We start from the raw sequence: 10671 nt of genomic DNA on the forward strand, positions 1-10671 counted from the left end.
CTACTCTCCATGTGCTTTTGCATATTAACCAACATTGCTCTAATTTCCACCAGAGAAGGGTCAGAAGATGAGGAGGGTTGTTGTGGTTGGTTCTTCTGGCCAGCATTGGGATGATAATATTTCTGCTGCTGTTGCTGTGGCGCCTGTGGTTCTTGTGGTGGTGGATTTTGAACATTAGTACTCCGGTAGGAAAGGCACGGATGATTTCGATACCCAGGATTGTAGGTGTTGGAGTATGGGTTATTTTGCCTATAGGCTTGAAAGGCGTTAACTTGCTCCACGGAACTCCTGCAATCCTGCTCCCAATGACCTACAATACCACAATTTTCACAGAAAGCCTCATTAGAATTATTATTAATCGCAGAAACATTAGCTACATTAGCAGAGATAAGATTATCTATTTTTTGGCAAATAGAGGTCAGTTGAGCTTGCAAAAAGGATACAGAGTCAACACTATGTTTCCCCTTGTTCGCAAACCCTCTAGGATTCCCATATTGGGAATTATGTATTGCCATATCTTCAATAACCTGACCTGCATCATCAACATTAAGATTCATAAATCTCCCGCTAGCTGCAGAATCTAAAATTATTCTAGAGGAATTTCCAATGCCGTTATAAAAGGCTTGGATTAACTGCCATTGCGCTAAATTATGGTGAGGGAATTCTCTTTGTAAGTCCTTGAACCTCTCCCAAGCTTCATATAAAGACTCATCGGCTTCTTGGGCGAAGTTCTGAATCGCACTTCGTAGTACGGCTGTTCTTTCTGCAGGATAATACTTGTTATAAAAATTCAAAACAAGAGTTTCCCAGTCAGTTATACCAAGTGCAGTTCTATTTAAGCCATTAAACCACAATTTAGCTTTTTCAGTTAAAGAGAAGGGAAAGAGAATCTCCCTGATTTGGTCTTGAGTGACCCCGGCTTGCCTGATGGTGTTACAATATTGACAATAGTCGGCAATGTGAAGATTCGGGTCTTCACCCTTGGCTCCACTGAATTGCTTCCTCTCTATCATCGTTATAAATTGAGGTTTAATTTCAAAATGAACCCCATCAAGAGACGGAGTGGGGGTGAGATGTGGAAAATCCGTAAGCTTTGGTTGTGAATAATCACTAAGCTTCTTTGGAGTCGTCATCTCTGATTTTGCGTCCGATGATACCTCTGAATCGCTAGAACCAGTTGGAGGATCTCGGTGATTATTGTTATTATCACCAGAATCCGCCAGGATTTGCTTGTAGAGATTTTTCTGTTTATGGAAGGAACGTTCGATCTCAGGATCGAATGGGATGTAACCTGATCTGGAACACCTGGGCATAAACAAAAACTAGAAGCAAATATGAGATTTGCCTCAGAGAACTAATGCTCTCTGAGACAAATGGAAAATAATCTAGACTACAAAAACAATCAGAAATAAAAATAAAATCGTTTTCCCGGCAACGACGCCAAATTTTGACAGGGTAAAGTCGTATCCTCTAATAAAAAATAATTCTTAAGTCCTCTAACTAAAGCAGATAGGGAAGTAGGGTCGATCTCCACAGGGAAACAAGTCTTTCTATTCCTAATTAACTAAAATAATCTAGATTATGAAGTAACCAATATCTATATTTGAATAAGAAACTAAACTACTAAGATTGAGAATAGGAAGAAAACAATATATAAAAGGCTCTAGGGCATAGGTTCACCAATAAATAATACTCCAGGGTAAAACATAGTAATCAATCATTGACATTGCATAAATAACATGATTAACAGGCTCTCGCAATTTATTAATCAACATAGATCTAACAGGCTCTCGCAATTTACTAGATCTAAGTTCTTATTGAAAATAGCCTTTAATATCAAATCAACATCTGCTCGATTCATCAATTCAATATTGCTATACTTTTACAAGCCGCAATTGTAAAACGTTAAAACAATTCAATAAGAAATTATCATGCAATATTAATAATCAATAATAGTCAATCATCAATGCATCAATTAACCAGATTGTAAAGGGCTTTCGCTACGTATTACAATCACATAATTAATTTACCGGTATTAAATCTCATCTCTCGAATCTCGACTTAACCATTTATAAATTAACCTGCCTATTGAAACTAGACCTAAACATCAATTCTCATTTGTCGAATCTCGAATCAATATTGTTAAACTCGTGCATAAAAGATCTGCGCAAATCTAGTCACAGAGCATTAAATCAATCAATAGGAAATTAATCTAGCATTGACAATCAACAACAATAAATTACCCCTTCATATTATTTATGGATCTCCATAACCCTAGAAAGAAAACTACTCACACATAGTAAAAACTAAACTAATCAAAGCAATAAAACAAGTCATGATGGAAGGAGTAAAATAAATAACTAAGATTAAGAGAAGAGAAATCGTTACCAAACTAATCTGTATTAATGGAAATAATCAAGAACAAGGTTTGAGAGAAAAGTTAAGAGAGAGAAAAATCCTAAGTAGAGAGAGAAAGTCTAAGAAAGAAGATAATCCAAATTCCGTACAAAACTCGTATATAAACGTTTCCTAAAACAAAATTAAAACTAAACTAATCAGGCTATATAAAAACACGCGCCCGATCGGGCGAAGGGCCGCCCGATCGGGCCCGCCTTTTTCTTCGCGTTCCTCCTCCGCAGCATCGCCCGATCGTGCTAGACGCTCGCACGATCGGGCGCGCTATGAGCCACTTACAGCACCAGCAGCGCCGCGCCCGATCGTGCTAGAGGTTGCCCGATCGGGCCCTTGCTTCACTTTGAGGCTCAGACTTCGATTGGGCTTGATTTCTCGGCCCAACCCGGATTTCCTCTTCGGGTCTTGAATACTCGGTCCAAAGCCTCGGGATTCCAATTACCGAGCCCTTAATCATCGGCTCTCACCGATCCTGGGCTTCAAAAGTGGTCGTGTCCTTCTAGCTTCCGTAGTTGATCCATAAAGCCTGGGAAAATGCTCCAAGAGTGCACTTTCCTGTAAAATACAACTAAAACTACGAAAACACTAGAAAACACAAATTAATAATAAAAGTGGCCCAAAAGAGCCAAAAACACTACTAATTACGACCAAGGGACGGGGGTAAAATACTATATAAAATAGATATATCATGAAATAAGAGCATTGGAAGGGTTTTGGAAAGAGTTTTGCACTAAGGTCAACTTCAAATGACCATAACTTTTGTTCTACTCAATATTTTGAAGTTATTCAATTTGAATTTAAAGTTCATCTTAAGAGAAAGCTTTCCAACGACAGGTCACATGGATTATTCCGATGAGTAATGAAGAAGTTCTGACCTTTCGAAATGAAGCTATTTCTCCATAAAAAGATGCACGTCCGTGCCAAAAAGTTGCACGTATATGCAAAGACTTGCACATCCGTGCCAAGTGATGCACATCCATGCAAGATCAGGCAGTAGCTACTGTTTTCATTTTAACAGGTCTATATGTCCGTGACGACCTGTAGACAAGTCGATTCTTGTTTTCTACGTCGTTTTACTTGGGGGTTATATAATACCCCTTTAGCTTCATTTGTAAGGGAGATCTTCTTCTCCCTTAGTCTTCTTAGGCTTTTCCTCTTAATTAACAATGTAGATCTTTAATTAATTAGTTATTTTAGTTTGAATCTCTCAAACTCAAGCATTGTAGAAGATAATTTCAAGCTTTATTCTCACAATTTCAACACTTCTTCTTAACTTTGAAGCTTCAAGTAGTAATCTCTTACTCTCTTCTCTTCTTAATTTTCTATTTTTATATGATTTTGTGAATCTTAATTTTCTCTTAATCCTTGTTAATTGTTCTTGCATGTTCAGTGTTAGAATGTTAGTCTTATCCATGATTTGTGAGTAGTTACTTAGCTAGGGGTTGGGTGAAAACCCAACTAAGCCATGGGTTGATTAATTTGGATTTATTCATGTTATTTTACTTTGGGTTGATAGTTTTTTGTGCTTGAATTGATTGTTACATGTGTATTTTGGTGGCCACTTTATGCTCATATGTTCATTCCCTTACTCACATTGAAAGATGGCATTTGGTAGTGAGTCCCTTCTTGTGCAATTGAATTATGTATTTTTCATAACTATTGGATGCTTTGTTTCAATGAGTAGGATGCTTTAGTGTGATAATTTAGGTGAGAAATTTCAATTATTTGTGACTTTAGCTTTCTCGAAACGATCGAAATAAAGACAAACTCGAGTTAGAAATCCACTTCCTATCATTGAGACTTAATTTCTTATCATGTTAGTTTTTTGGTCTAGGAAATGCTTAGTGTTGTGGCTTTGAAAGAAGACAACATTGAGTTCTCATTCTATCACCCATGTATGTTCATGATTTATCCTTGGTTATTGATTATTTGGTTTGATTGGTGTTGAACCCCATTTATCCCTACCTAGCACCTTTTTTTTTTTTTTTTTTTTTTCTTGCCATTTCTTTTGTCTAAACTAGTTAGTCCATAAACTTTCAATCCTTGATTTAGTCTAGCTTATTATAATTATCACTTGTCGGTGGTTCCCCTTAGTCCTTGTGAAAGAATGACCTTCACTTACCATTATGCTTAGGTTAGTAGTTAGTTAAGTATTTTGACTTTAGGGTGTTTGTCCAACGACCAAATATCCCTTCCGCCATTATGCGTGGATGCATCTCTGTTCATGTCTTCCTCTCATGTTTCATGTCTTCTTAACTATGTATGTATTGATATATTTATGTTAATGTATGTGCTTCAGGCTGTCAGTGATCATGAGTGAGTCCCCTGGTTCAAAAGAATCACACTCTCATGATTGATATCTCTGTGCATGTCTTCCTCTCATGTTTCTGAGCATGGTTCTTTTTGATAGATTGAAATGAGTGGCACCTTTTTGAATGGATCCACGTTTAAGCTTTTCATCTGTTGATACGGTCAGCAGCCATATCAATATGTTGAACTTGTCCCCACTATTGAGCCTCATATGCTGATGATGGCCTTCACCATTTTGTTGGTTAAATGGTGCCTACTGGCTGTTGTTGATGTGTTGACCGTGTTGTTGGTTGCAGACTTTTGTTGATTTCTTGACCCTGTTGGTGGATTGATTTTCATTGGCTGTTTAACAAAGCTAAAAAAAAAAAAACCAAAGGTCTTCTCTTGAAAACCGACTGTAATAATTGCAAAATACTTTGTCTCTCTCTCTCTCTCTCTCTCTCTTTTTTTTTTTTTTTTTTTTTTTGAAATGATTAGGTTTAAGTTTTCATTGTACTTCCTTAATTTCTCCTTAATTTTCATGATTTTTTTTCTTCAAAAGTGACGACAAACATTAGGAGACGAAGGGAGTATTATTTGTACTATGTCAATTATGGTATATGTAATGTGCTGATTAGTTTTTACGAAAAGTCATATATACAAGGAAAATTTGTCAATTACTACCGCAAGTTAATACCACTTTGTAAATTACTAACGCAAATTTAAAAAGTTGTGAATTACTACCGCAAAATTTTTTAAGATGTTGCGATTACTACCAAACCCCCATTAAACCCAACTATGATGTCATTATATCACTTTAACACATGGTTAAAGCTCTTAACCATGGTCAAGCATGGATTAAAGCCCTTAACCATGACGTCATTATATCCCTAACCCATTTTCTTTTTTTTTTGGGGGGGGGGCTGGTTAAAGCCCTTAACCATGGTCAAACATGGGTTAAAGGGATATAATGACGTCATAGTTGGGTTTAATGGGGGTTTGGTAGTAATCGCAACATCTTAAATTTTTTTTGCGGTAGTAATTCACAACTTTTTAAATTTGCGATAGTAATTTACAAAGTGGTATTAACTTGCGGTAGTAATTGGCAAATTATCCTATATACAAATAAAAAAGGTGGTTGAGACTTTGGTTCATACAAGTACAATGAAGTGATTACCCTTTTAGTACTAATAATATTGATGAGTATCGACGATCATAATAGTGATAAAACATATATACTTCATCTGTCTCTTATGATTACACTTTGTTTTTAATGGTCTTCTCGCATGCCTTATACCATTAATATATCTAATTATATTTGTAGATTTTTTTTTTCTTTCTCAAGTTAATTTATACATATATCTTGAGGTAGCTACAAAATTCTTCCAAGTATATGATATCAATTTGATACATTCAGTATGATGTTAATTTGAATTTATAGTTAAAGTTGAAAAACTTTACCTCAAAAAGGAGGTAGTAAAAAGTAAATATGTATAGATTATGTTTAATTTCTATTTGTACGTAAAAAAATTATCTAGTCAATGAGTAATTTAGAACTTCAAAACAATTTTAGTACAATTCAAATACTCCGTATACATTGAGTACCAAAATCATACCTATTATACGTTCTATAAATTATGGCATGTATATATGGTGCCCAAATTAACCTACCCAATTTCCAAGAATTCGAACCAGTCTAAATTGTGAGAAGATCATGAGCCAAGATTGTGCAAATTGGTACCCCGCATGTCTGATCAATCTGTCATAGCCTGATTATCCGATCCTAAGTAAGTAATTATCTTGATGAAAAAGAAAAAAAATAAATAAAAATCATGCTAACAAGCGTCTTGGGACGTTAGATAACTAATTAATATATTATTTAAAATAGTATTGGTATTAAGTTCGGAATGCATGACAGAATCACGAGTTGATCGGTGTAATTTATGTTAATTTTACTCTAATATTTCCATATTTAGCTCTCTTATCTAATGCCTCTAGGCGCTCGTTAGCCTATGCCTTAAAAACAACCTGGTTAAGACTTGGGATCATTCCTATATTGTTACTTCATGCATTGGTCATGCATGGTTCTCCACCCATCACGCCTTATGAATCGACCCTAACCAACTAACCAATCTAGACCAACCATCCTACTTGCTTTAATTTACAGGTTGGACTTGGTCCCCCCATCTACCAACTTAAGCTAGGCCAGACTGCCAGCTTGTAAAACGACCTAGTCCATTTACCTCTATCCAATATCCAGTTATCCACACATACAACAAAGATGAAGTAATTAGGTTTACATATTCTTATTCTAAATTGACGACTAATATAATAAACCAATAATATGATGATTACATATTAGTAAGTGACAATATAATAATTTCAAGTAATATAGTTTGCTCCAAATTAAAATCACAATCTCTAATTTTAGCATCTTTTTCTTGCCTTTATTGTGACATGATTATTAATTTGGAAATTAGTATGATTTATAATTACATATGTATATTTAATCATGTCCCTTTCTTCATATGTTATTCATAGAAAACAAACTATTTCGATAGATTCCTATATTATCTTTTGTTGTGTTCTAACCTAATTAATTACGGGAAAAAAATTGATTAATTACGGGAAAAATAAAAATTGTACATGAAATGACCTTAGGATGAAGCATTTTGATTATGCATGGAAATTAGTCACGTACAAAAACATAAGAATTTCACACAATATTAATTAAAAAAAAAAAAAAACATGAATAATCTTCTTGTCAAAAAAAAAAAAAAAAAACATAAAATAATCTTAACTGGAAATTATTTAGGGTAGGACAAAGATCACACATCAGAGGAATGGGGTTTGACAAAAGATAGAGAGCATTGAAAAGAATGATTATTAATCACTATTAGAGAAAAAACCATTGATTATGCCATTGATTGGAGGCCTAATCTATGGTTTAATCTCTAATAATCACAATCATCCCCTTGATGATCCGCTGCGCGTCAGGCCGGTTTCTCGATCGATCTCTCTTGCCCTCTTTAGCCTTAGACTGCTGAGGGTTCTCCTGAAACATCGTAGGAGTTCTTCCGTCTCCTTTCGTTGTGTCCTGCTAGTCTCCTCCGGCAACTCCTTTTCGTGTCGTCGAACTCTGATAGGTCATGGAACCTAGCTAACACCAATACACTAATTAGAATATGTCAAGTTTATAATGCTAGTATAGTGAAGAATTCAAATTAATGTTAGTGTACATGTAAATAATTTAACAAGCTATTGCTTAGATTGAACTTGATAATCATACATCTAGTAAATGTCATCTCTAAACCTTACTAATGCATTGAATTGAAGTAGGCTACGTTTAAGAATGTACAAATTAAAGGACTTTTATGTCATGTTTTTTATACTAATTTAATTTACTCTCCCAATTCCCGAGTAATGAAATAGGTTTCAATTGTTATTGTTGTAAATTTGAAATTTGAAAGTTCAAATTAATCTAATACTTAGCAGAGCATAACCATTCTTGACAAAATGAAAAGACAGCCGTGCTACAGAGATGAGTGACTAAGCCTCGCTTTGGGAGTCACCTTTGAAGAGTCAATGTCAACAATTACACATTTATTGGAGTTATATTAAGCATTTGAGGAAATGATACTAGCTAGAAATACTTGTATAATTTAGTTATATATATGTTTGTGATATGCGTGGTAAACATACTAATTAAAAAAAAAAAACCCTGTAAGCCTGTAAGGTATACCTTGCACCTAGATGATGTCGCAACAATTAATCAAGGAGTTAAAGATCAAAATAAAAAGGATCGACGACTCCTTGATGGTTGTTGCTAGTCGCCTAGGAGCACATATCCGTACGTAGGTGTACCTAAAAATTTGCTCACACACACACGAGATATAGCGTAGAAGTATTTCTGGGTGTGAAGGAGGAGGAGTGTTGTTACGCACTTGCTGCATTGTTGACAAAATCGTTGGTGACTCGTGTTCACGATGACAACCGGAGCCTTGGCGTGGAACTCACATACCTTGTGACGCCGATGATAGCGCTTCGCCTCGGTCAAGTCAGCCGTGCAATTGTCTGCTTGGCAATAGACAATATTAGCTAGGGATCCACCCCTTAGATCATCATCGTTACTATATCCTTCCATAATTTTTTTTCCTTACAAAAATGCAAAACAAGCAAGAGTGAAGAGAGTTGTAGTGTTAGTGGTAGCTATAAATATAACGTTGAGTAGGAAAAAGATCAAATTAAAAAGCAAGATAGCTTTGATTTAAGGCTTTTAATTATATATATATATAAAGGCAACATACTTAGCTATCTAACTTGAGAAAAAGGAATAAAAATGAGATTATATGGTGAAACAAGGACAACAATGTCCGAGGACCACATTCTCCATTATTTTTGCACCTTTCATTATTAGTTGTTTAATGTTATAGATTAGCTGGAAATCTCTTTTATTTAATTTGAGTGCAAGTTGTTGGTATAGAAAATACTAGGTCAATAACAGCGACTCGACACTATTTAAAAATGCTTATTAACTCAATCAAGGACAACATAAAACAACACGATCCATGTATTTCTTATTATTTCTAATACGTCGAGACTTTTTTACTTTATTTTTAATCATTTTGTTCGGAGAATAAAGCTTATTATTGATCCTGATGCAGTTAAATATATATATAATGTATTTATTTTATTAAAAAAAATTGTCTCTCATGTTAGTTCACTATTTATTAGCCCCACCCTCACATCGATCTATCAATTATCAACCATGATAATTATTCAAAATTTCTTAAATGAGTTATATTAAAATTATTATCACAAATCAATTTAAACTAAGTACTAATAAGTAACTTTTAAGAAGCAATTCAAGTAAATAACTTTATTTATATATCATTACTATTTTGACATTGTACAAAAAAATGAATTTTGTTATTGCTAAAATACATATCTAAAAATGATTCACTATCATTACATATTAATTGTCGGTATTACCTAAGTCATTAATTTTTTTTTCTAGTCATTATTGTTAAAAATGGTAGGTAGGTAATAGTGCAACAATTTCTACTATACAATTGTGATTTGTGACAGGTAATGTACCACTAAAATTTAACCAAATTTATCTCCGTATATATTAGCTTGACCCTTTTTAGTAAAAAACGTTGTTTTCTCACTTTCACTTTCGCATTTAATTGGCTTACCCAAGATTTTTCTTATCACTCTCTCCATCACTCACTTTGGATATGTCTAAATTGAATATATTTGTCTAGTGTCACATAAAATTTCTTGCATAATACTATGTAATTAATATACCAAGATTAATATTCGTTTAATTTACTTATGATTTAACATTGTATTGACGGATTATGATTTAGCACATTAATTATTTGAGCATGGACAATAATAATCTTGTCAAAACTGTCACGGGCTAGGGAAGAGACAACTTGTTCAAGGCATATCATTAGTCATTGTTCAATTTATTAACGAGTACTCGCACTCTGTCCCTTTATGATTATTTCAAACGAATTGTTTCACTATATGGAGTATATATTTAGATTTGATTAAGGGAATGTATTAAGGGCTTGTTCACATTTACTGAATTGAGCATTGAACTGAACTGAACTTAATTGAACTTATTGGAGCTGAACTAAACTGATTGGAGTTGAACTGAACTGAACTGAACTGAGGTGAAATGAATATTTATGAGAGAGAGAAATTAGGAGCTGAACTGAACTGAACTGAAATTAAGTAAATATGAACAGGCCCTAAGTGGTTTTACGATTTATTTGTTCTTTTTCTAGCCTTTATATCTTTCTCTTTTCTTCAACAAGGGTATAGAATAAATTCAATGAGAGAAAAATGAGACAAACCTAGTGCAATAGAGGGAGTGCTAATATACTATGGCATTTTAGATTAGCAAGATTGATCTTTTAGTGGTGTCACATAATAAAAAGAAAATGTGCAGAAATAATC

The 10671-nt window shown here is 34.2% G+C and overlaps 1 long non-coding RNA gene and 1 other non-coding gene across 3 annotated transcripts; one reads left to right on the forward strand and one right to left on the reverse strand.

Annotated features, from left to right (window-relative positions):
- The first annotated feature begins 645 nt into the window (after positions 1-645).
- Positions 646-752, forward strand: LOC145637474 (small nucleolar RNA R71). Its single transcript, XR_014114255.1, has one exon. It is a non-coding gene; the product is annotated as a small nucleolar RNA R71 (small nucleolar RNA).
- Positions 753-7394: 6642 nt separating this feature from the next.
- LOC145635206 (uncharacterized) lies at positions 7395-9085 on the reverse strand. Of its 2 annotated transcripts, none has more exons than XR_014113810.1 (2): positions 8646-9085; positions 7395-7857 (listed from the first exon to the last, which is right to left on the reverse strand). It is a non-coding gene; the product is annotated as an uncharacterized LOC145635206 (long non-coding RNA). The 2 variants fall into 2 exon arrangements; XR_014113811.1 differs by having other exon boundaries at positions 8566-9085.
- Positions 9086-10671: the final 1586 nt, after the last annotated feature.

Source organism: Chenopodium album, chromosome 6 (genome assembly GCF_948465745.1).
Source record: "Chenopodium album chromosome 6, dcCheAlbu1.1, whole genome shotgun sequence".
NCBI lineage: Eukaryota > Viridiplantae > Streptophyta > Magnoliopsida > Caryophyllales > Amaranthaceae > Chenopodium > Chenopodium album.